Source organism: Mobula birostris, chromosome 10 (genome assembly GCF_030028105.1).
Source record: "Mobula birostris isolate sMobBir1 chromosome 10, sMobBir1.hap1, whole genome shotgun sequence".
NCBI lineage: Eukaryota > Metazoa > Chordata > Chondrichthyes > Myliobatiformes > Myliobatidae > Mobula > Mobula birostris.
In genome coordinates this window covers 29,209,660-29,233,797 of record NC_092379.1, presented here as the reverse complement: position 1 = coordinate 29,233,797, position 24,138 = coordinate 29,209,660, and the positions used below count along the sequence as shown (strand labels likewise).

Here is a 24,138-nt window from a genome sequence, read left to right as displayed (position 1 = left end):
CACCATCAACTCCGCTCTCAAACGCATCTCCCCCATTTCACGCACATCTGCTCTCACTCCATCTTCCCGCCACCCCACTAGGAATAGGGTTCCCCCTGTCCTCACCTACCACCCCACCAGCCTCCGGGTCCAACATATTATTCTCCGTAACTTCCGCCACCTCCAACGAGATCCAACCACTCAGCACATCTTTCCCTCCCCCCCTCTCTCTGCTTTCCGCAGGGATCGCTCCCTACGCCATTCCCTTGTCCATTCGTCCCTCCCATCCCTCCCCACCGATCTCCCCCCCTGGTTCTTATCCTTGTAAGTGGAACAAGTGCTACACATGCCCTTACACTTCCTCCCTCACTACCATTCAGAGCCCCAGACAGTCCTTCCAGGTGAGGTGACACTACAAACATTCTTTTTCTCTCTCTCCTTTTTCTCCCTCTGTCCCCCTCACTATACCCCTTGCCCATCCTCTGGGCTTTTCCTCCCTTCCCCCTTTTCTTTCTCCCTACGCCTCCTGTCCTATGATCCTCTCATATCCCTTTTGCCAATCAACTGACCAGCTCTTGGCTCCATCCCTCCCCCTCCTGTCTTCTCCTATCATTTTGGATCTCCCCCTCCCCTCCCACTTTCAAATCTCTTACTAGCTCTTCCTTTAGTTAGTCCTGACGAAGGGTCTCGGCCCAAAACGTGGACTGTACCTCTTCCTGGAGATGCTGCCTGGCCTGCTGCGTTCACCAGCTACTTTTATGTGTGTTGCTTGAAATTCCAGCATCTGCAGATTTCCTCGTGTTTGCGTTTTCAGATTCCCACTTCTCCAGGTTTTCACCCACCCAGTTCCAGCTATCATCTTCTCACTTATCCTACTTCTATTCTGGCGTCTTCCCCTTTTCTTTCCAGTCTCGGCCCGAAACTTTGACTGTTTAATCATTTCCATAGTTGCTGTCTGCAGAGCTCCTGTCCAGCAATTTTATTTTGTGTTTTACTCTGGATTTCCAGCATCTGCAGAATCTCTCGTGTTTGGGGTAACGGGAAGCAGTGAGAGTTTAACCGGATTGAGGAGTTTGCGGGCTTTTTTTCATTCCAATGAGTTAACGGGAGCAGGTTGGTGGAATACGTGGGATGTCTCTGGTCCCAAACGGCCCCCCACCTGTGTGGTGCGGAAAATATATGCATCGAAATACCTTTTACAATGAAAAGTTCGGTGCGGGACTGATAATCAATTACCAGGAGTGGGGTTCGAACCCACGTGAACATGTGTTCATTGGAACTTAAGTCCAACGCCTTAACCACTCGGCCATCCTGGTCTGACAGAAACACAAAGGCGTAAACCCTTACTTTCAATTTGAAAAACTTCCCCGGAATTCCTGCTCGGATAGTGCCGAATGTACCCCTGTGTACTCGAAATCCATTAAAAAATATTTATCTGCTTTCCTAATATTCCATCTTTCAACATGTCATGTAGTCTCTTATGTGGGCTATGCCCCACATGTAAAGCTGTACGATTAAAACAGAAGGGGAGAGGAATGAGAATTTTTTTTTACAATCGGGAGTGATGGGTAAGTTTATTTTTACACACAGCGTGGTTAATATCAGGAACTGCCCCGAAGTGTTGGAATCAGATGCAATCACAGAATTTAGGTGGCAATCTGACAGGGAATGGAATAGGCAGTCCCTGACAGGATGAGATAGATAGATATATAGAGATAGAGAGAGAGGAGGTGCAGAAAGACTGGGAAAGAAAGACTGACAGAGATTGAGATCGAGAGGGAGAGAGACGAAAAAGATAAATAGAAAACGTCAAACATTGATTGGTAGAGTAAGTGAAAGGAATAATGAAAAAGTATGAATGAGAAAAACGATAGAAAAATGAGAGACAACAGAAGAATGAAACTATAGGAAATTGAGATGTAGAAAGAGAACGAGGTGGGTTTTGAGGGAGGGAGAGAGGAAGAACAGAGAGGCAAAGGCACTGAAAGAAAAAGATGAGACACACACACACACACACACACACACACACACACATATATATATATAAAGAGAACGGTTGGCTGCAGATTTTGAAATCTGATAAGGAAGGCGATTAGCGTAATCAGATACTTGTGCATTAACTCTTGCTAAAATCGGATGAGGTGGAAAGCAGGTTAGCAGGAATCTTGCCTGGCTTTTAAGGTATGAGCGATAGGGAGAGTTTGGACAAACCTGATGTGTTCTCTTTGGAGCGTTGGAGGCTCAGGGGAGACCTGAGAAAGGATCATACAAGTATCACAGGTAGAGATATGGGAGAGTCCAATTGTTCTCCTCAGGGTGGAAATGGCAACCTGTAGAGGGCATAGATTTATGGTCAGAGGGGCAAAGTTTAAAAGAAATTTTCTAAGACAGTGTTTCATTTGCACAGAGCGTTGCGGATACCTGAAACACTCTATCAGGGAAGTGTTGGAACAAATACTGAATAACGTTTAAGGGTCACTTAGATTGGCTCATAAGATGCAGGCAAATGGACCATGTTCAGGGACATGTCAGTCTGAACTAGTAAAGTGGTAGATACAGGCATTGTGCACTGAAGAGCCTGTTCCTGTGCTGTACTGTTCTCTGTTTCAATCCACCTTCCTTCGATTTCTGTATTTACATTTGCATTTATTTGTATTTTATTTACCAATGCAAGGTCAGTTATTCTTATTTTTTTGCTGCTATTCTAATATGCATAATATTGCTCCCAGCGATGATGGATCATTTATACCAGGTAACAGAGTGGTATGAATAATCATTCCCCCGACCCCTTCGCTCGAGCTCTCAATCACCAAGGGTACAGAATCCATCCATTGGGCCCATAATATACAATGTCTGTGCAAGACCTATCCACTTAGCCCGAGTGAACTGGTATTTGTTCACACTTCCTTTCCATTCCTCAATTGGGTTTATAACTTACTTCCGGACCCCGTTTCCAGCACTATTTCATGTGGACCACACTTCAATATAATCGTTCCTTGGAATTCCCCCCTTTAAGACAAAATGAGTCACTTTATTGTGCTCTAGTGCTCAGGAGTGCTTGTGCCTCATTCTGCATGTATCACAATCTTTCCTAATTGATTGGTCTGGTTTCAGTGTTGCAGAAGACACAATCCCAGTGGTTTCAAACTTCGCTTTGCATTTTCATCTCTCGTCACCACATTCACTCATACACAAATGAAGGATCGATTGTTTTGTTAAACATCTATGAGCAAAAAGAAAAAAAAACAAAAATGCTGGACGAACTCCGTGGATAACTCTGGAGGTAAAAGAATGGTTGACATGTAAGGTGGAAAACCTGCATCGTGTCTGACAGTGCAGAGGGCTGATAGCCTGCATATAGAAGTCATAGGGAAGAAGTGTGGTGGGTGATGGTAGGCGATCGGTGGGACCGTAATGGGGGATGGGTGATGGGCCGATAGAAACAGGCGAAGGTGTGTGAGGAGTCGAGAAAACCAGAAGAAAATCTGCTCATATTTCTCTTGAGTGAAAAACAGCCCAGTTGTGCGAATACGTAAAGTTGAAGTTATATTTTGTCATGAGCACAAGTACATATGTGCACAGGTGTAATGAAAAACTTACTTGCAACAATAACAGAGACGTATAGCTTCAGATAAACACCATTCCCCAGAAAAACATTGACATTTTTACAAGAAGGGATACAATTTGAACTAAAAAAATGAATCCCATTTTAGTGCAAAGTGATCAAAATGGTCACACTGCCCCTAATTCTAGCAAATATGGTTTTGCCGGTTTGCGGTTGGTTCAAAGACGAATTGTTGAAGTGAAGCAGCTGTTCTTGAACCCGGTTGTATAGGACCTCAGGCTGGTCCAATATTTGAATTGCCCAATTCTTGATAGCCTCGCCACCCTTTCTTCACTTTCCTCCCTGGTATTTGCTCTCTCCACAGCTGGCACTACCTGCCCACCATCCCTACATCATCTAGTTCCAACTACCACCTTTCAGTCCTGTCCTTATTCTTTCATCTCCACCTCCACACCTGGTTCATCTGTCCATCATACCCTCCCCGTTCGATTCAACTTCTCACCTTCATCCACTGTCTTTTCTTCACTTGCTCACCCAACGTCATCTACCTACTGATGTATATAAGCGTGGTTTCTAATCGCCAGCTGCTGTCGGAACAAGGCCACTTCACTCGAGCGATCCACCCTCTCTCTCCCTCTTTTGATGGAGAGTGACAGCCTGTTATTCCTCGACACGGGGAGTTGTAAATGCAACGTGGAAGGTTGTAGCATCGGAACAGCTGGTCTCCCCTCTCGTTGTCTCAGCGTCGATGGAGAGACAGAGCCTGTCTGAGATAAATAGAGGGATAGCTCAAGCGAAGTGGCCAGTGGAAAGCGGCCAGAGCGTGAGTGGGCCAGTGAAGGAGTGGAGCTTTGAGGCTTTGACTCGAGAGGCGAAGGACGAGAAGAGGCGAAGGACGAGCTAGCTCGCAGTTAGTCTTTACAATGTCTCCTGAGACGGTGATGTGCCTCTCATGTGAGATGTGACAGTCTTGGGGGAACGCCCCTCTCCCGCAGAGTCACATCTGCCAGAAGTGCATACGGCTGGGCGACCTGGAAGACCGTGTAAGGAATCTGGAGCAGCAGCTGGATGACCTTCGACTCATAAGGGAGAATGAGGCAGTCATAGATGAGAGCTACAGGGAGGTAGTCACACCTAGGCTGTCGGAAGCAAGTCGTTGGGTGACCGTCAGAGGGGGGAAAGCGAAGGTGAGCAGACAGGTAGTGCAGAGCACCCCTGTAGTTAATCCCCTGAATAATAAATTTACCATCCTGGATACTGTTGGCGGGGACGACCGACCAGGTGTGAGCCACGGTGGCAGGGCCTCCGGCACTGAGTCTGACCCTGTGGTGCAGAAGGGTGGGACGGAGAAGAAGAGAGCTGTCATCATTGGAGACTCTATACTCAGGGGAGCAGACAGGAGATTTTGTGGACGTGAGAAGGACACCCGCATGGTTTGTTGCCTCCCAGGTGCCAGGGTCCAGGATGTCTCTGACCGGGTGCACAACATCCTGGTACGAGAGGGAAAGAAACCAGAAGTCGTGATACATGTTGGGACCAACGACATAGGCAGGAAGAGGGATGAGGTCCTGAAGTGTGAGTTGCGGGAATTAGGCTGAAGGCTGAAGAACAGGACCTCAAGGGTGACGTTCTCAGGATTGCTGTCAGAGCTACGTGACCGAGATGGTAAGAATTGGAGGAGATGGCAGTTGAATGCGTGGCTGAGGAGTTGGTGCAGGGAGCAGGATTTTAGATTTTTAGATCATTGGGATCTCTTCTGGGGAAGGTGGGACCTGTACAGATTGGATGGGTTGCACCTGAACTCGAGGGGGAGCAATATCCTTGCAGGTAGGTTTGCTAGCATGGCTCGGGAGGATTTAAACTAATTTGCGAGGGGGATGGGACCCAGAGCGATAGAGCAGTGAAAGAAGTGCATGGAGTAAAGCCAGATCTATCATACAGAGAGGCTTTGAGGAAAGAGAAGCAGAATAAACGGTGTAAAGACGGTAAGGTAGAAGGGCTGAAATGTGTGTACCTCAATGCAAGAAGCATCAGGAACAAAGGTGATGAACTGAGAGCTTGGATACATACATGGAATTATGATGTAGTGGCCATTACAGAGACTTGGCTGGCACCAGGGCAGGAATGGATTCTCAATATTCCTGGATTTCAGTGCTTTAAAAGGGATAGAGAGGGCGGAAAAAGGGGAGGAGGGGTGGCATTACTGGTCAGGGATACTATTACAGCTACAGAAAGGGCAGGATCCTCTTTTGAGTCAATATGGGTGGAAGTCAGGAACAGGAAAGGAGCAGTTACTCTACTGGGGGTATTCTATAGGCCCCCTGGTAGCAGCAGAGATACAGAGGAGCAGATTGGGAGGCAGATTTTGGAAAGGTGCAAAAATAACAGGGTTGTTATCATGGGTGACTTTAACTTCCCTAATATTGATTGGCACCTGATTAGTTCCAAGGGTTTAGATGGGGCAGAATTTGCTAAGAGTGTCCAGGATGGATTCCTGTCACAGTATGTGGACAGGCCGACCAGGGGGAATGCCATACTAGATCTAGTACTAGGTAATGAACCGGGTCAGGTCACAGATCTCTCAGTGGGTGAGCTTCTGGGGGACAGTGACCACCGCTCCCTGGCCTTTATAATTATCAAGGAAAAGGATAGAATCAAAGAGGACAGGAAAATTTTTAATTGGGGAAAGGCAAATTATGAGGCTATAAGGCTAGAACTTGCGGGTGTGAATTGGGATGATGTTTTTGCAGGGAAATGTACTATGGACATGTGGTCGATGTATAGAGATCTCTTGCAGGATGTTAGGGATAAATTTGTCCCGGTGAGGAAGATAAAGAATGGTAGGGTGAAGGAACCATGGGTGACAAGTGAGGTGGAAAATCTAGTCAGGTGGAAGTAGGCAGCATACATGAGGTTTAGGAAGCAAGGATCAGATGGGTCTATTGAGGAATATAGGGAAGCAAGAAAGGAGCTTAAGAAGGGGCTGAGAAGAGCAAGAAGGGGGCATGAGAAGGCCTTGGCGAGTAGAGTAAATGAAAACCCCAAGGCATTCTTCAATTATGTGAAGAAAAAAAGGATGACAGGAGTGAAGGTAGGACCGGTTAGAGATAAAGATGGGAAGATGTGCCTGGAGGCTGTGGAAGTGAGCGAGGTCCTCGATGAATACTTCTCTTAGGTATTCACCAATGAGAGGGAACTTGGTGATGGTGAGGACAATATGAGTAAGGTTGATATTCTGGAGCATGTTGATATTAAGGGAGAGGAGGTTTTGGAGTTGTTAAAATACATTAGGACAGATAAGTCCCCGGGGCCTGACGGAATATTCCCCAGGCTGCTGCACGAGGCGAGAGAAGAGATTGCTGAGCCTCTGGCTAGGATCTTTATGTCCTCGTTGTCCACGGGAATGATACCGGAGGATTGGAGGGAGGCGAATATTGTTGCCTTGTTCAAAAAAGGTAGTAGGGATAGTCCGGGTAATTATAGACCAGTGGTGGGAAAGCTGTTGGAAAAGATTCTTAGAGATAGGATCTATAGACATTTAGAGAATCATGGTCTGATCAGGGACAGTCAGCATGGCTTTGTGAAGGGCAGTCCGTGTCTAACAAGCCTGACAGAGTTCTTTGAGGAGGTGACCAGGCATATAGATGAAGGTAGTGCAGTGGATGTGATCCATATGGATTTTAGTAAGGCATTTGACAAGTTTCCACACGGTAGGTTTATTCAGAAAGTTAGAAGGCATGGGATCCAGGGAAGTTTGGCCAGGTGGATTCAGAATTGGCTTGCCTGCAGAAGGCAGAGGGTGGTGGTGGAGGGAGTACATTCAGATTGGAGGATTGTGACTAGTGGTGTCCCACAAGAATCTGTTCTGGGACCTCTACTTTTCCTGATTTTTATTAACGACCTGGATGTGGAGGTAGAAGGGTGGGTTGGCAAATTTGCAGACGACACAAAGGTTGGTGGTGTTGTAGATAGTGTAGAGGATTGTCAAGGATTGCAGAGAGACATTGATAGGATGCAGAAGTGGGCTGAGAAGTGGCAGATGGAGTTCAACCCGGAGAGGTGTGAGGTGGTACACTTTGGAAGGACAAACTCCAAGGCAGAGTACAAAGTAAATGGCAGGATACTTGGTAGTGTGGGGGAGCAGAGGGATCTCGGGGTACATGTCCACAGATCCCTGAAAGTTGCCTCACAGGTGTATAGGGTAGATAAGAAAGCTTATGGGATGTTAGCTTTCATAAGTCGAGAGATAGAGTTTAAGAGTCGCGATGTAATGATGCAGCTCTATAAAACTCTGGTTAAGCCACACTTGGAGTACTGTGTCCAGTTCTGGTCACCTCACTATAGGAAGGATGTGGAAGCATTGGAAAGGGTACCGAGGAGATTTACCAGGATGCTGCCTGGTGTAGAAAGTATGCATAATGATCACAGATTAAGGGAGCTCGGGCTTTACTCTTTGGAGAGAAGGAGGATGAGAGGAGACATGATGGAGATGTACAAGATAATGAGAGGAATAGATAGAGTGGATAGCCAGCGCCTCTTCCCCAGGGCACCACTGCTCAATACAAGAGGACATGGCTTTAAGGTAAGGGGTGGGAAGTTCAAGGGGGATATTAGAGGAAGATCTTTTACTCAGAGAGTGGTTGGTGCGTGGAATGCACTGCCTGAGTCAGTGGTGGAGGCAGATATACTAGTGAAGTTTAAGAGACTACTAGACAGGTATATGGAGGAAATTAAGATGGGGGCTTATATAGGAGCCAGGGTTTGAGGGTCGGTACAACATTGTGGGCCGAAGGGCCTGTACTATGCTGTACTATTCTATGTTCTATGTACTGATTGGGTGCTTGAACAATGACAGATCATTAGCAAAAAGAGAAAGACCTGGCCATTGGAGAATTCCAGATTCCCTCTTCACTCTTTCATTTCTTTCACCCGCTTTCATTTTTTCAAGTGTCCATATTCATTGTCGCGTAAATAATTTAAAATATAAATATCTCCTCTGTGATATTAATCGACTGTACTTCCAAAGCAACAAGAGAGAAGCTAGCCACTAATCCCTTATGGTAGTTAGATCTTGTATCCTTGTATACTCACATCAAGGGATCTTTGTGCTGAAATGTGGGACAGAGAGAAAGAGAGAGAGAGAGAGAGAGAGAGAGAGAGAGAGAGAGAGAGAGAGTGAGAAAGAGAGAGAGAGAGAGAGAGAGAGAGAGAGAGAGAGAGAGTGAGAAAGAGAGAGAGAGCGAGCGAAGAGGGAGAATGAAGGAGACGGGGAAGAGAGAAAGGTAAATAGAATAAACTGACAAAAGGAAAAGGGAGAAAATAAAAAGAGAAAGGAAGAGGGGAAAAGAGAAGGGGGGAGAAGGAGAGACAGGAAGCAGGTGAGAAAAACCGACTAGAGAAAGTGTTGAATAGAGAGGAGGAGGAAGGAACGGCTGCAAAAAGAAGACGCAGCAGAGAGGACGATAGTGAGAAACTAAGAGGCTCTTTTAATACACGCTCGTTCTGATTGGCCACCTATTTTTCATGTCGGACGACCCTGACGTCAAACAATGAACTTCTCTTGTGTCACATTTTCGAAATGTCCTACTGTTGATTATAATTCAAAAACAATGTCTCTCCTGCTTTGGTTGCTGATCCTCATGACTTCTTGTCCTGCTAGGTCTCTGTCTAATTGCTAAGTGCTTGTCCTACGTGATCAGTGTCATCAGGGCCGCTCTCAAACTTCTGAGATACCGGTACGAGTGAGGCGGATTCGTTGAGCCAGGAGCCGAGAGAATTCAAATTGAAGGAAGCGCAGAAGTTCCTACTCAGGGCAGTTGCGCAGAAACTGGCTGAGCCTATGTGTGGTCCGCCCAACAGCGTGGCGTATCATGATGAAAGACCGGGCAGGGCTGTTGAGGAGTTTTGGACGGCTGGACTTGACGTGAATGTGGGAAAGAAAGATAATGAATAACAGAGAAGACACGACATAGAAAGAGTAAAAAAGGCGAAAAGGCAAAGGGAGAGGACAAAGCGAGGACAGAGAGGGTAAAGCAAGAGGGAAGGAGACAGAGAGGGAGAGGAGAGGCAATGCGAGATAGTGAGGAATCGAGAAAAGAAAATGGCTAAAAGAGAAGGAGAACAAAAACGTGGAAGGAAAATGTAGGAGAAAGGAGAAAGAGGAGATGAATTAGGAAATAGGTGAGAAAGAGTGACAATGAAAGAGAAAGAAGAGAAGGAGAGACTGTGTGGGAAGGATTTCTAGTGCAAGAAGATGCGAGAGAAGAGCCGAGAGTGAGAAACGTAGAGACTCTGTTAACACAAGCTCGTTCTGATTGGATCTATAATCGGCTCATCTTCCAGCTGCGCGGCAACAAAGGCTATGTGAAAGGAAGCATTTATGTCACTGTGCGGCCACACACCCGCGCCCCAAAGATGGTACAGGAGGCGCGTGGGTCTAAACTTTGCCTGGCTTTTCGATGGCTACGTGGATCAGTCCATGTTTCAAGCCTTCCAAGATAATGCTCCCCAGCCCTTTCTGCGTTACCTTAGTGATTGATTTGGTGCTGCTTCATTCGCGCATGCGGAGCTCAAAATGGTCATTATTTTGTCTCCAGTTTCCTCCCTGTCCTTAATCACCTCTCTCTCTCTCTCTCTCTCTCTCTCTCTCTCTCTCTCTCTCTCTCTCTCTTCTTCTCTAACTCGCTGTCTTTATCTCTGGAGAAAAAATATCTACCCCAACTTTTAATGCAAGGCCTCCATAAATGCCTACCATTTTATTGGGTACTTGGAACAGTCCATGTTCCAAACCTTCCAAAGTAATGCTCCACAGCTCTTTCTAAACTACATTGACGACGGCATTGGAGCTTCTTCATGCACCTCTACTGAACTTGTCAATTTCAACTTTGCATCCAACATCCACCATGCCCTAACATTCACTTGGACAATTTCTGACGCCTTTCTCCCATTTCTCGATCGCTCTGTCTCCGTCTCTGGAAACAATTAGGCCACCATCTTCTTTTATATCCCACAGTACCTTGACTATACCTCTCTCTACCCTGTCTCCTGTAAAATGCTCTTCCTTTTTATCAGTTTCTTCGTCTCCTCTGCAGCTTTTCCCAGAAAGAAGCTTTTCTTTCTAGGGCATCAGAGTGCCAAGAGCTTCGGATACATCTGTTGTATCCGGTGCTCCTGATACCCTGTATTGGTGAGACCCAATGGACATTGAGGGACTGCTTTGTCGAACACCTTCACTCCATCTGCCACAAGCAGAATTTCTCGTTTACCATTTTAATTCCAATCCCCATTCACTTCCCGACATGTTTGTCTGGACTCTGTGGACTCCTCTTCTGCCGCAGTGAGGCGACTCTTAAGGTGGAGGAGTTACACCTCATCATCCGTCCAGGTAGGCTACAACTTGATCGATTTCTCCTTATGGTATTTTTCCCTCCTCCTCCTTCCTTCTTCTTCCATTCCTCACTCTGACTCCAAATTCACCCCACCTGTCTATCACCTCCCCCGGTGCCCCTCCTTCTTCCCTTGCTCACATGGTCCACTCTCCTCTCCTATCAGATGTCTTCTTTCCAGCTCGTTGCCTTATTATGCAGATTTCTGAGTCTAGCACATGTAGCAATTAACGTAACTGACTTCGGTCACTGGCCTTCAGATTCGAACATACATTGTAGATTTAATGTGAAATACAGCTCTGGACAATAGGTTCCCAAAAGCCTTGTATCACGGGCCAGAGAATGCTGATTAAAATTCATTTAGATGTCTGTGGTGTGGGTGAAAATCGGGACCCGTGAAGATTCTGTGTACTTCCAAAAAAGCATTATGGATGCATTGTAGATATGTAATTTTCTTTTGATGTTTAGCACATAAAATATTGGGTAGCGTCGACGGAAAGGGCTTCAATATGATGACTGCTGTATCTTGTTTTGTCAAATATAGTAGTTGCTTCAAACCGACCAGTACTTTTCTCCAGTCATTTTCTTCTCCCCATTCCCTGTTCTTCCGTCCTCCACTCCGACCTCTTATCTTTCTCCTCTCTTGTCTATCACATTCTCCTGGAGCCCATCCTGCTTCCTTTTCTCACATGGTCCACTCTCCTCTCCCATTAGATTTATTCTTCTCCCGCTCTTTACCTTTCTCACCCACCTGGTTTCACGTATCAACTTTTGACTTGTCCTCCTTCCCCCACTTCAACTTTACATCAGGGTGTCATCCCCTTTCCTTTCCAGTCCTTAATAAGGGAGTCGGCCCGGAAAGTGGACTGTTTATTCATTTCCATAGACGTTACGGGACCTATTAAGTTCCTCCAGCAGTTTGTGGGTTTTGCTCCGGAATTCCAGCATCTGCAGAATCTGTTGTGTTTGGGGTAACGGGAAGCAGTGGGGTTTGCAAACTGATTGAGAGATCGCGGTACTTTTAGGCCTTCTGTCCTCTTTTCGCTCTAACGAGATCACAGGGGCGGGTGGTGGTGGAATGTGTCGGAAGTGGGCCCGAATGGCCTCCCACCTGAGTTTTGCGGAAAATATATATGTATACTTTAAATATAATAAACGTGGAAATACTTCTGTGCCCCGAAAAATTCAGTGTGAGCCTGTTAATGAGTTACCAGGAGTGGGGCTCGAACCCACGTGAACATTTGTTCATTGGATCTTAAGTCCAACGCCTTAACCACTCGGCCATCCTGGTACGATGCAAGCAAGAAAGACTTAAACCCTTACTTTCCAATTCAAAAAACTGTCCCGGATTTCCTGCTCGGATACTGCTGAATGTACTGGGCTGTCGTACCCCTGTGCACTCGCATTGCGTTAACAAACAATATTTCAACTTTCCTAATATTTGAACTTTTAACTCCTCTTGTTATTTCATTCGTGGGCCATACCATATATGTAAGTTCATAAGCTTAAGAACTGAAGGGCACAAATTTAAGAGGAGATAAGGAGATTTTTTTTTAAAACGACGGGAGTTTAGTGACAGAGTTTTTTAACACACAGCGTGGAACTGCTGCGGGTTGGTGGAATCAGATGTAATCAGTGAATTTAGGAACCAATCCGGCAGGGAAACATAAGAGGGTTGTACACAAGATCATTTGTTTGCACGATTTTTCACGTGCTATTCTAATATGTATAACATCGCTCCGAGAGGATGTTGGACAATTTATTCCAGTTTAAAGAAATGGTTATAAAACCCCACCCTGTCCAATGCAGGACCGCTCATGCTTCTAATCCGAAGGTCACAGAATCGAACCATTGGGCCCATAATATACAAACTCTGTGCAAGACCGACCCACTCAGCCCGAGCGATCCGGTATTTTTTTCACACTTCCTTTTCATTCCTCAATTCGCTTTTTAAAATTACTTCTAGTCCTCGTTTTCAGCTCTCTTTCATACGGACTACACTCTGCCAGAAAGTCGTTCTTTTGTATTTCCCACTTTGAGAGAGAAAAAAAGTCGCCGTTTTGTGCTCCTGTGCCCAGGTGTGCTTGTGCCTCATTCTGCAAGGATCACAATCTTTCCTAATTGATTGCTCCAAATTCGGTGTTGCCGAAACTACAATCCTAGTGGATTCAAACTCTGCCTTGCACTCTCATCTCCTACCACCACATTCCTTCATCCTGAAGCAAATGATCGATTGTTGCATAAGAGTAAATGAGCAGAAGAAAAAAAAATACAATAAAAATACACTGCTGGAAGATCCCTGTGGGCGAAGCAGCGTCCGAGGAGGTAAAAGAGTAGTTGTAGTGCAAGATGGAAACCATGCAACGGGACTGAGAGGGTAGAGGACTGATAGCCAATATGGACAAGTGATGGGGAGGACATGTAGCCGAAATGGAGGAGGGATGATGGGCAGATAGAGCCAGGTAGAGGTGTGCGTTGAGTCAAGAAAACCAGGAACGTCTCCTCATATTCACCTTGAGTACGCAACAGTCCAGCTGCGCGAAAACTTGCAGTCTAAACTATTTTTATCATGTGCACACTCACGAGAGAGAGAGAGAGAGAGAGAAAGAAAGAAAGAGAGAGAGAGGGAGAGAGAGAGAGAGAGAGAGAGAGAAAGAGAGAGAGAGTGTCTAAGACAACGAATGGACGCTTGAACAATGAACCAATGAACAGTTATCCGGAATATCTAGAATGACACAGCACTATGATCATTAACAGGAGAAACAAAGACGGCCTGGCGATTCGACTATCCCAGATTCCACTTTCATTTATTAACGTCCGCTCCCATAATTCTGAAGTCTCCACATGTCCCTTAATTCCTTTGCAAAACTTTCTTTTCTGCGATTTTAATCGATAATGCCTCCAGGGCACCAGGCGGGAGAGCAAAACTAGTCACCATCCTCTTATAGAAGTTCTAAATCGTCTATTCATTATAATGGGACCCTTATGCTGATCTCAGAATGTGAGCGTGTGTGTGTGTGTGTGTGTGTGTGTGTGTGTGTGAGAGAGAGAGCGAGAGAGAGAGAGAGAGAGAGAGAGAGGAAGATATAGAGAGGAAGGCACATGTTCGTTCTGATTACATGCTTGTCTCACGGAGTGTCGGATGAGCCTGACGTGCAGGTATTCAATTCTCTCGTTTCAACGTATCTTATCCATGGCTCAAACCCCGGGGTTTATTACAGGTAAGAGTGAGGTGGCTTCGTTGGCCCAGGTTCGGAGGTAATCAATGAACGAAGAAAGGGAGACGATATCACATAGCTGCAGTTGCTCAAAACTGGCGAAGGCAATACGTGGTATGTTGAGCATCGTGGAAAATGTTGACAGTATTCATCACTGGAGATGTGATTCAGCCTGAAGACGGTCCTGGCAGGACGCCGGGTCCTCTGGATCAGAAAGGCCAATGGTTTAAGTCGTTCCGGGTTTTTGTGCGGAGTTTCGCCGTGTATATTTGGTTCAAGGGCGACGGAGGATCTGAACAACAATTTGACCCGATTGCAATGGGTCGGAGTAGCAGGGGTATCCTCAGTACTTCTTCCATATCCAAAGAGCGCCCGAGCAGGAAACAGAGGCGACCACACATCTCCCTGGGTAGAGATTAATCATGGCTACAATGTCAAAGGACAAGAGATTCAACACCCGTACACCCCACCCCCATAACCAAGACGTCCCTCACTTATGCCCCTTATTTGCAGTTTGGGACGCGCAGAAAGGTGGAGAATTGCATATACGAGGATAACGGTTTGGTAGATAGGGAGAGGATGACTTCGTCAGCTTCCTCCAAAACCAGAGTGAGGCCAAATACAAACAGGAGGGACTGCACCTCATTTTCTCTCTGGGGTATCTGCAAAGCGACGGTATTAACTTTTAATTCTCCTGTTTCAAATGTCTCGGTCTTATCGTTCTCTGTTCGTGTGAGCTACCCAATTCCATTCAAATCATCCCTTCTTTCCAACACCACCAAAGTTATCAGTCTTTCTATTTTTCTGCTCCTGCCCCGGGCTCCACGCACTCAATCACCTATATCGACGCCATTTGCCCCAACTGTTCCCAGCTGCCCACCATCCTTCCCTATCTGGTTGCAGACTACCTCATATTTGCATCAGATCCCAATCTTCCGCCTTATTTCTGAAGACAATCTCTCAATCCTATCGACGTCCCTTTCTCCTAACTTCTTTCGCCAAGAGAAATTTGTCTAACAGTGCTTATCCTTCTCATCTGCAGCACACATCCAAACCATTCAATCGACCTCTTTAGGCCTTTAAACAGCGAACATGCTGAACCACCTGCTCAAATATACAACCACTGCAGCCAGAGGAACCTTCTATGAACGTCCTTCGTGTAGACCGTGTACCTTCGTTCTTTAAAATGAGGGGAGCACATAAGAATGGAGTTCTGTCCTTTGCTCTTTACCATCGATGCAGTGCTCCATTCTCCGTTCAGTGAGAATGAGAGACATAGCGATCAGACACTTAGAAACATATAAACTTAGAAAACCTACAGCAGAATATACGCCCTTCGGCCCACAATGCTGTGCTGAACATGTCCTTACTTTAGAAATTACCTAGGGTTACCCATAGCCCTTTTTAAGCTCCATGTACCTATCCAGGATTTTTTTTAAAATACCCTATAGTATCTGCCTCCACCACCGTTGCCGGCAGCCCATTCCATGCACTGACTACTGTCTGCGTTAGAAACCTACCCCTGACATCTCTTCTGTACCTGCTTCCAAGCACCTTAAAACTGTGAACTCTCGTGTTAGGCATTACGGCCCTGGGAGAAAGGCCTCTGACTATTCACACGATCAATGCCTCTCATCATCTTATATCAGGTCACCTCTCATCCTCTGCCGCTCCAAGGAGAAAAGGTCGGGTTCACTTGAACAGTGAACCACAGTAACCAGTATGACTTCCAACGTAACCATCATTAGCTAGAGGAGAAAGACCAGGCCATTTGATCACTCCACCTTCGTTCTCCATTCTTTAACACCCGCTTCTATGGGTTGGTCGTCTGCACATATCGCCAAATTGGTCTATGTGACTAACCGTCGCAATGTCTCCAGGCATCTCGCAGAAGATTAAATCTAGTCACCTACCTCTTCTACAAGTTCAACATTGATTAACCATTGTTATGGAATCTGTGTGTGTGTGTGTGTGTGTGAGAGAGAGAGAGAGAGAGAGAGATAGAGATAGATATATATATATATATATATATAGATAGATAGATAGAGAGAGATAGAGAGAGACAGAGAGGGAAAGAGAGAGAGAGCAAGAGCAATGCGAAGGCAGAGAGGGGAAAGCAAAAGGGGAGGAGGCAATGAGGGAGTGGAGAAAAGGAAAGAGAGAGCGAGAAAGGGAGAGAAAATAATAGGAAAAGGAAAATAGCTAAAAGAGAGGGAGAACAAAAAGAGAGAAAGGGAGAGACGGGAAAAGAGAAAGCTGAGAAGGCTCAGGAAACAGGTGAGATAGAGTGATTAAGGGAGAGAAAGAAGAGAAGGAGAGATAGTGCCGGACTGCAAGGAGCAGTCGCGCGGGAAGAGCCTAGTGTAAGAAACTGAGAGACTCTGTTAATACATCCTCGTTCTGATTGGATCTAGAATCCCCCCCATTTTGCGTAAGTGATAGATCAGGTGCGAGAGATGCGCCACCTGTCGCCCACAGAGTGTGTTGCTCGTCCTAACGTGAAGCTATTGCTTCCTCTCGAGTCATGTTTTCATGAAATCCGATTTTTAACTTAAATGCGGACACCATGTCTCCCCTGTGTTGGTTGCTGATACTAATTACTGCTCTGCATGGTGAGTCTCTGCCTGGCCAGTTAGCGCGTGTTCGACGTGGCCACTACGACCCGGCGCCTCTCTCATACTTCGGCATTTGTTACAGGTACGAGTTGTGCAAATTCGGTGATTCAGGATCCGAAGGAATTAATAACGAAGGAAGGACAGAGAGTGTCACTGAGCTGCAGCTACTCGGAAACCGGCACAGCCTATCTGTGGTACGCTCAACATTCTGGAAAGTCACTGAAAAAATTGTTGACGATATTCAGCACGGGCGATGCGGTTCAGTCTGAAGACAGCCCGGTCGGGATTTCGGGTTCTCTGAACAAAACTAGCCAGCGGTTTCACATAACTATCTCCGAGACTGTTATGCCGGATTCCGCCCTGTGCCTTTGCGCCGTGCAGCCCACAGTGTTCCAGGGTGACGGCGGATCAGGACAAAAACTCACCCTGTGTCGTGGGCGCTCTGAGCTCCATCCACAACACTTATCAAGGCCCGTCCATTCGACCCAGGCAAAACTGTACTCTCCTTGGACTGAGGCTACTGAAGTCTGCATGGCGAGTGCCAAGCGATTCATCACCCTCACCGACAGCCCCTGAGAACCACAGCCACTAACGAGCAACGACGTTCCTCCTTCTTTCTGTCCTTAGTGGCCTGTCCCTTATTTTCGGACGCGGAGGGAAGGAAGGCGAGAGATGTATATTATGTGTAGATTGCGTTCTGATATATAGGGAGAGTGATGTGGAAGGCAGGGGTGATGTCTGAGGGAAAGGGAGAGAGACAAACAATGACAAATGAAGAGTAAGTGAAAGATGGAGACAGAGAGAGCAATGAAGAAGTGAGAGCACTAAAGTTATCGAGACAGTAATAAGAGGGATGAGCGAGAGACAGAGAGAGAGAGAGGGAGAGAGAGAGGGAGGGAGAGAGAAATGTGGAGACGGGAGGGGAGCGTGAGCAAGTGAAAATGAGAATGGGGTACAGAGGAAGTAAGTGAAAGGAGAATGGAGAATGTTGAAAGAAAGAAGAAAAGAAACAGAATGAAATAGCGGTGGAGAGGAATGAGAAGAGGTAAAGTAGTGAGCAACGGAATAGGAAGGAAAGAAAAATGGAAATGAAGAATAAGAGGAAGGTAAGGAACGAGACAGAGGGAAGGAAAGTGAGGGAAAAGGAAGAAGGAAGGAAAAAGGGACAAAGAGGACACAATAAGAAAGGGTAGGATAGCGATGAGATTAGTCGAGTAAGAAGCGAAAATACAGCAATCTCGTGCAAGTAGAAAAGAAAATAGAGCATAGGACATAGAACAAAGAAAGTTACAGCACGTTACAGGCTATTCGCCCGCAATGTTTTTCCCTGAACATTTGACACATTTCTGTCGTGCCTTTCCCTGAGAACATATGCTCCCAATTTATTTTCCGAAGTTTCTGCCTAATAGCATCATATTTTCTACAGCACTATCTCCAAAATGCTCTCCTAACGAGATCTGACACCTGACTAGGTTCATTTCCCAATGCCAGATCAAGTGCAGCCTATCTACATATTGCATCAGGAAAATTCCCTGAACACACCTAATAAACTGCACTCCATCTGAACTCCTTCCTCTAAAGAGATGCCAGTCAATATTAGAAAAGTTAAAATCTCCTATCACAACAAACCTGTTATTATTGTACCGTCCTATCTGCCCCTCGATGTCTCTGTTACTATTGTGAAGTGTGGGCGGGGGGGGAGGAATTGGCTGTAAAACACCCAGTTGAGTTATTACCCTCCTTTCTTGTTCCGACTTCCACCCACACTGATTTAGTAGATAATCCCTCCATGACTTTCTCCTTCCTGCAGTGGCGACGCTATCCCCGATCAGCAATGTCATGCCCCAGCTATCTTGCCTCCGTCCCTCTTCTTTTTCAAACATCTAATGCTTGGCACACTCAGAAGCCATTCCTGCCCTGACACAGTCTCTGTAATGGCAACAACGTGATAGCTCCAAGTATTGATCCGCCTTGTTTATGATACTCCTTGCATTAAAATAGACACACCTCAAACCATCAGGATGAGTGCTTCTTTGCTTTATCATCACCCTAACCTTCTTCACAAGCTTCCTACAAGCTGTCACTACTAGTGCGCCAATGGCCTCATCCTCTGCCTCTTCCCTTTGGTTCCCACCTGTTGCATTTCTAGTTTAAACCTTCCCCAGTAGAATTAGCAAACCTCCCCGCAGGATATTCATCCCCCTCGAATTCAAGTGCAGCCCCCTTTTTTTGTACAGGTCACAGCCGCGTCTAAAGAGTTCCCAATGAACCAGAATTCTAAATCATCGTCCCCTGCTCCCATCCTTCAGTCACGCAATAATCCGCCAGCTCATTCTATTCCTACTTTCCCATTCGGGTGGCAGAGACAGCAATCCCGAGATTACTACCCTGGAGGCCCTGCTTCGAAGCTTCCTTACTCCCTGTTATTCTTTTTTTCTTCAGAGCCTCCTCCCTTTTTCTACCAATGTCGTTGGTACCAATATGTATCACGACTTCTGGGTTCTCATCCTCACTTTTCAGGATATTGTGGACACGTTCACCATCATCTCTGGTACCTGGGATCCAAAATACCATCCGCGTTTCTTTTTCGCACCCACAGAATAGCCTGTCTTTCCCTAACTAAAGAGTCCCCTATGACTGATGCCATCCTCTTTCATTCCCTGCCGTTCTGAGCCACAGAGCTAGACTCAGTTGCAGAGGCACGGCAATTATTGCTTCCCCCAGATAGGTCGCCTCCCCGCAACAGCACTCAAAATGGAGTACCTATTGTTAAGGGGGTAGGCCACGGGAATGCTCGTCTTTACCTGACGCTCTCCCTTCCTTCTCCTGACAGTCACCCACTTATCTGTCTCCTATGGCCCTGGTATGACAACTGCCTGCAGCTCCTATCGATCACCTCCTCACTTTCCCTAACAAGCCGAAGTCATCGAGCTGCAGCTCAATTTCCTTAAATCGGTCACTAACGAGCTGCAGCTCGATGCAGCTGGCGCAGATGTGGCCACCAGCGAGGCTGGGAGCCTCTCGGATATCCCAGGTCTGACAACCAGAGCAGAAAACTGGCCTTGCTGTTATTACCACTATTCTTAAGTTAGAGGAAAAACGAGATATTAACGCAATTTATAGCCTTACCTCTCCTCGGCCTCCCCGGCCGAGGCTCCGATCAGCCAAAGCACCGCTACTCTGACTCACACTACTCGGACGGTCACTCCTTCGACGACCGCTCCGCGAGGCACTGACTCTCTTTTATCCTGGATCCTCCTCAGCCGCCTTGCGCGATGATGGGCTACTGAGTCTGTGCACTTCGCCAAATTGAAAAGGGATGGAGACTTTGAGTGGGAGACATTGGTACTGAGTAGAGGGGCTATGAAGAAATGCCGGAGAGGCAGGGAGAGATGATGATTAGTGAGAGAGGTGGGGGGGGGGGGGGGGAGAGAGAGAGAGAGAGAGACAGATGGAGACAGAGAAAGATAAGTCGTAGAACAGAAAGCGAGTGACGCGAAGAGTGCTTGGTAATGATTGTAAATGAGTGAAAGTAGAAGAGACAACGGCAGGAGAAGCTCGAGAGAGAATGGGCTACAAAGACAAATAGAGACAAACACACAAACGGAAGCAAATCCCATTCTGATTGGCGACTGGAATTATTGCCCTTCTTCTGAAGTCAAAGTGTCACAAACTTATCGACATTGCTTTGTCTTGATTCCGTTCACCAGGCGAAGTGTCCACTCGGCAATTATCCTCTAAAATCCTCTCAATATCCTGTATGTCCAATAATACTAACCACCTAATCTCCAATCCAGAAGCATACCGTTCAATCGACATTTATTTTCGGTATATAAACACTCAGCCCTATAAACACCGAACATAAATCCTTAAACGGACAGGCACATCACCCAAAATGAAGGTTCTGTGTATATCCTTCGTCATGAATTTGCACCTAGTCTATTTACATAAGGGAACCAGACCACAATGGAGGTCTCTCCTTTGTCCTTTACCATCTTTGCGGTGCTCCATACTCTGATTAGTGAGTATGCGAGACATGACGATCACACTCTTGATGGATGAACGACAGTTACAAATGTTAGCAACAGGAGAAAGATTGGCTATTGTTTCAGACCAGATACGTTCTTTATTTTTTAACATCCGTCCTCCTGTAATTGATCCATGGGATAGTCATAGTCACAGTGCGTAGCCATTATTATGGAAGCTATGTGCTTGCATGTGGGAGAAAGAGTGAGAGAGACAGAGAGACAGACAGGTAGACAGAGAGAGTGAGAGTGAGAGTGAGAGAAGGAAGAGAGAAAGGGAGAGAGAGCGGTAGAGAGAGACAGAGCAAAATAATTTAGAGAGAGAAAGAAAAGGCGATAAAGAGACAAAGAAAGGCAGAGCAAGGAGAGGCCGGAAAGTGGAAAGCGAGAGGGATAGAGACATTCAGGAAGTGGGAGGTGTGAGGGAGAGGAGAGAGTGGAGAAAATGGGTAAAGATGGAGAACAAATAAAGAGAAAGGTAAAGAGAGGGATTGAGCGAAAGGGAAGAAGAGTTAGAAAACAGGTGAGAATGAGTGAAAACAGGCAAGAAGGAGATGCGCAAGAACGGTCAAGAGCGAAAAAGTGAGAGACTCTGTTAAAACCTGCTCATTTTGAAATATACCAAAGACCATAAGACCATAAGACATAGCAGCAGAATTAGGCCATTTGGGTCAGCGAGTCTGCTGCACTATTCAGTCATGACTGATCTACTTTCCTCCCTCCTCAACTCCTTTCGTGCCTTGGCCAAACAAGAACGTATCAAGCTCTGCTTTAAATACACCAAACGACCTGACCTCCACGGCTGCAGGTGGTAACAATTTCCAGAAATTCACCACCGTCTGACTAAAGAAATTTTTCTGCATCTCTGTTTTAAATTGACGGCCCTCTTTCCTGAGCTCTGCCCTCTTGTCCGAAAATCACCCACTATAGGAAACATCCTTTCCATATCTGTCGTCTCGGACTTTCAGCATTGGAAACGTTTCAATGAGATCCCTCCTTATTCTTCTAAATTCCAATGGGTGCAGACCTAGAACTGTTAAATTTCCTCGTATGCTAACACTTGCTTTCCCCGAATAATCCTTGAAAACCTCCTATGAGCTCTGTCCAATGGCAGTATATTTTTCTTAGATGAGCACCCCAAAGCTGTTCACAATACTCAAGGTGAGACCTCACCACTGCCTTTTAAAGTGTCAGCATCACATCCCTGCTCTTGTATTCTCGACCTCTTGAAATAAATGCTAATACTGCAGTTGCCTTCTTACTGCCGACTCGACCTGCAAGTTAATCTTCCCGGTGTTCTGCACAAGAACTCCCAAATCCCTCTGCATCTTTGCATCTCAGGGTTTTGGATTTTCTCCCCTTTTCGGAAATAGTCTGCACATTTATTTCTTCGACCAAAGTGATGACCATGCATTATTCAACTTTGTATTTCATTTGGCACTCTCTTTTCCATTCTCCTAATCTGCCTAAGTCCTTCTGCAGCCTATTTGTTTCCTCAACACTACCTGCACCTCCACCAATCTTCGCATCAGCTGCAAACTGGCAACAAAGCCATTTATTCCATCTTAGAAATCATTGATATTCAGCAGAAAAGGAAAAGGCCCAACACCGACCGCAGTGGAACACCACTAGCCTCTGGCAGCCAATCAGAAATAAAAGATCTTTTATTCCCACTCGCTGTCTCCTACCAATCATTCAATGATCTAAACATTCCGGTAATAACATGGGCTTATATCTTGGTAAGCAGCTTTCTGTGTGGCACCTTGTCAAAGGCCTTTTTTAAAATCGAAATGTACAACATCCATTACATGCTTTTTTAATCTATCCTTCTTGTAATCCCCTCAGAAAATTCCGTCAGGTTCGTCAGGCAAGATTTTCCCTTAAGGAACCATGCTGACTTTGCCCTATCTTGTCCGGTGTCACCAAGTCCTCCATAAAATTATCCTGAACAATTGACTCCAGTCACTGAGGTCAAGCTAACTGGTCTATAATTTCTTTTCTGCCTTTCTCCTTCCTTAAAGAGTGGAGAGGCATTTGCAATTTTCCAGTCCTCTGCCACATGCCAGAGTCCAATGATTTCTGAAGGATCTTTACTAATGCCTCCGCAATCTGTACCGCTAGCTCTCACAGAAACATAGCGTGCAGTTCGTCGGGTCTGGATGACTTAGTATCTTTCGGTCCTTCGGCATTTTGAGCAGCTTTTCCTTTGTAATTGTAATTGCATTCGCTTCTCTTCCCTGCACCCTTTAACAGCTGGTACATGCTGGTGTCTCCCACAGTGATGACTGATGCAAACTACTCACTTACTTCAAAGGAAAACGGGTAAAAGTGGCTCCGAACAAATGAGAAAGGAAAAGAGAGGGGAAAAGAGAAAGAAGAGAAGAGTCGGCAAACAGTTGAGAAATTGATTAAGGGAGAGAAAGAAGGGAGGGAGAGAGGATGTTGGAAGGATTCAGACGACAAGATGAAGACGGGCGAGAAGGACCATGAGCGAGAAACTGAGAGAGTCTGTTAACACACGCCTGTTCTGATTGGTTTCATAATCCTTTATCTTGCGTAAGTGCCAAATGAGGTGCGAGAGACACGCCTCCTGTCTCCTATTAAGTCCCTACTGGTCCAGACGTGAAGGTAATACCTTCTCTCAAGTCACAATTTCATAAATTATATTGATTGTAATGCAGACACCATGTCTCCCATGTATTGGTTGCTGATTCTAACGGCTGCTCTCCCTAGTGAGTCTCTGGTTAATCGGTTGGCGCGTGTTTTTCATGTTCAGTGCGATCCGGCGCCGCTCACACACTCTGGGATTTGTTACAGGTACGAGTGCGGCAATCTCGGTGACTCAGGATCGGAGGGAATTAATGATCGAGGAAAGTCAGACAGCGTCGCTGAGCTGCAGCTACTCGGGAACGGTCAGAGCTTATCTGTGGTACGCTCTATATTCTGGAAAATCTCTGAAACAATTGTTGACAATATTCAGCACTGGAAACCCGGTTCGGGGTGAAGGCATTTCTTTGAGGGTTTCAGGTTCTCTCAACAAAACTGGCCAGCGGTTTCATATAAGTATCTCCGAGACTGTCATGCCGGATTCCGCCCTGTATATTTGCGCCGTGGATCCCACAGCGTTCCAGGCTAACGGCGGATCGTGACAAAAACTCACCCTGTGTAGTGGGCGCTCGCCGTAGAGGGCGCACTGAGCCCTACGCACTTAATAAGGCCCGTCCTTGGGACCGAGACAAAAATGCACCCTCCTTGAACTGAGGCTACTGAAGTCTGCAGGGCGAGTGCCAAGTGATTCAACACCCTCAACAACAGCCCCTGAGAACCACAGCCACTAACGAGCAACGGCTT

The 24,138-nt window shown here is 46.2% G+C and overlaps 2 non-coding genes across 2 annotated transcripts; both read right to left on the bottom strand.

Annotated features, from left to right (window-relative positions):
• Positions 1-1,212: 1,212 nt before the first annotated feature.
• trnal-uaa (transfer RNA leucine (anticodon UAA)) lies at positions 1,213-1,295 on the bottom strand. The gene has a single exon. It is a non-coding gene; the product is annotated as a tRNA-Leu (tRNA).
• Positions 1,296-12,137: 10,842 nt separating this feature from the next.
• On the bottom strand, positions 12,138-12,220 carry trnal-uaa (transfer RNA leucine (anticodon UAA)). Its single transcript has one exon. It is a non-coding gene; the product is annotated as a tRNA-Leu (tRNA).
• Between the last annotated feature and the right edge of the window lie 11,918 nt (positions 12,221-24,138).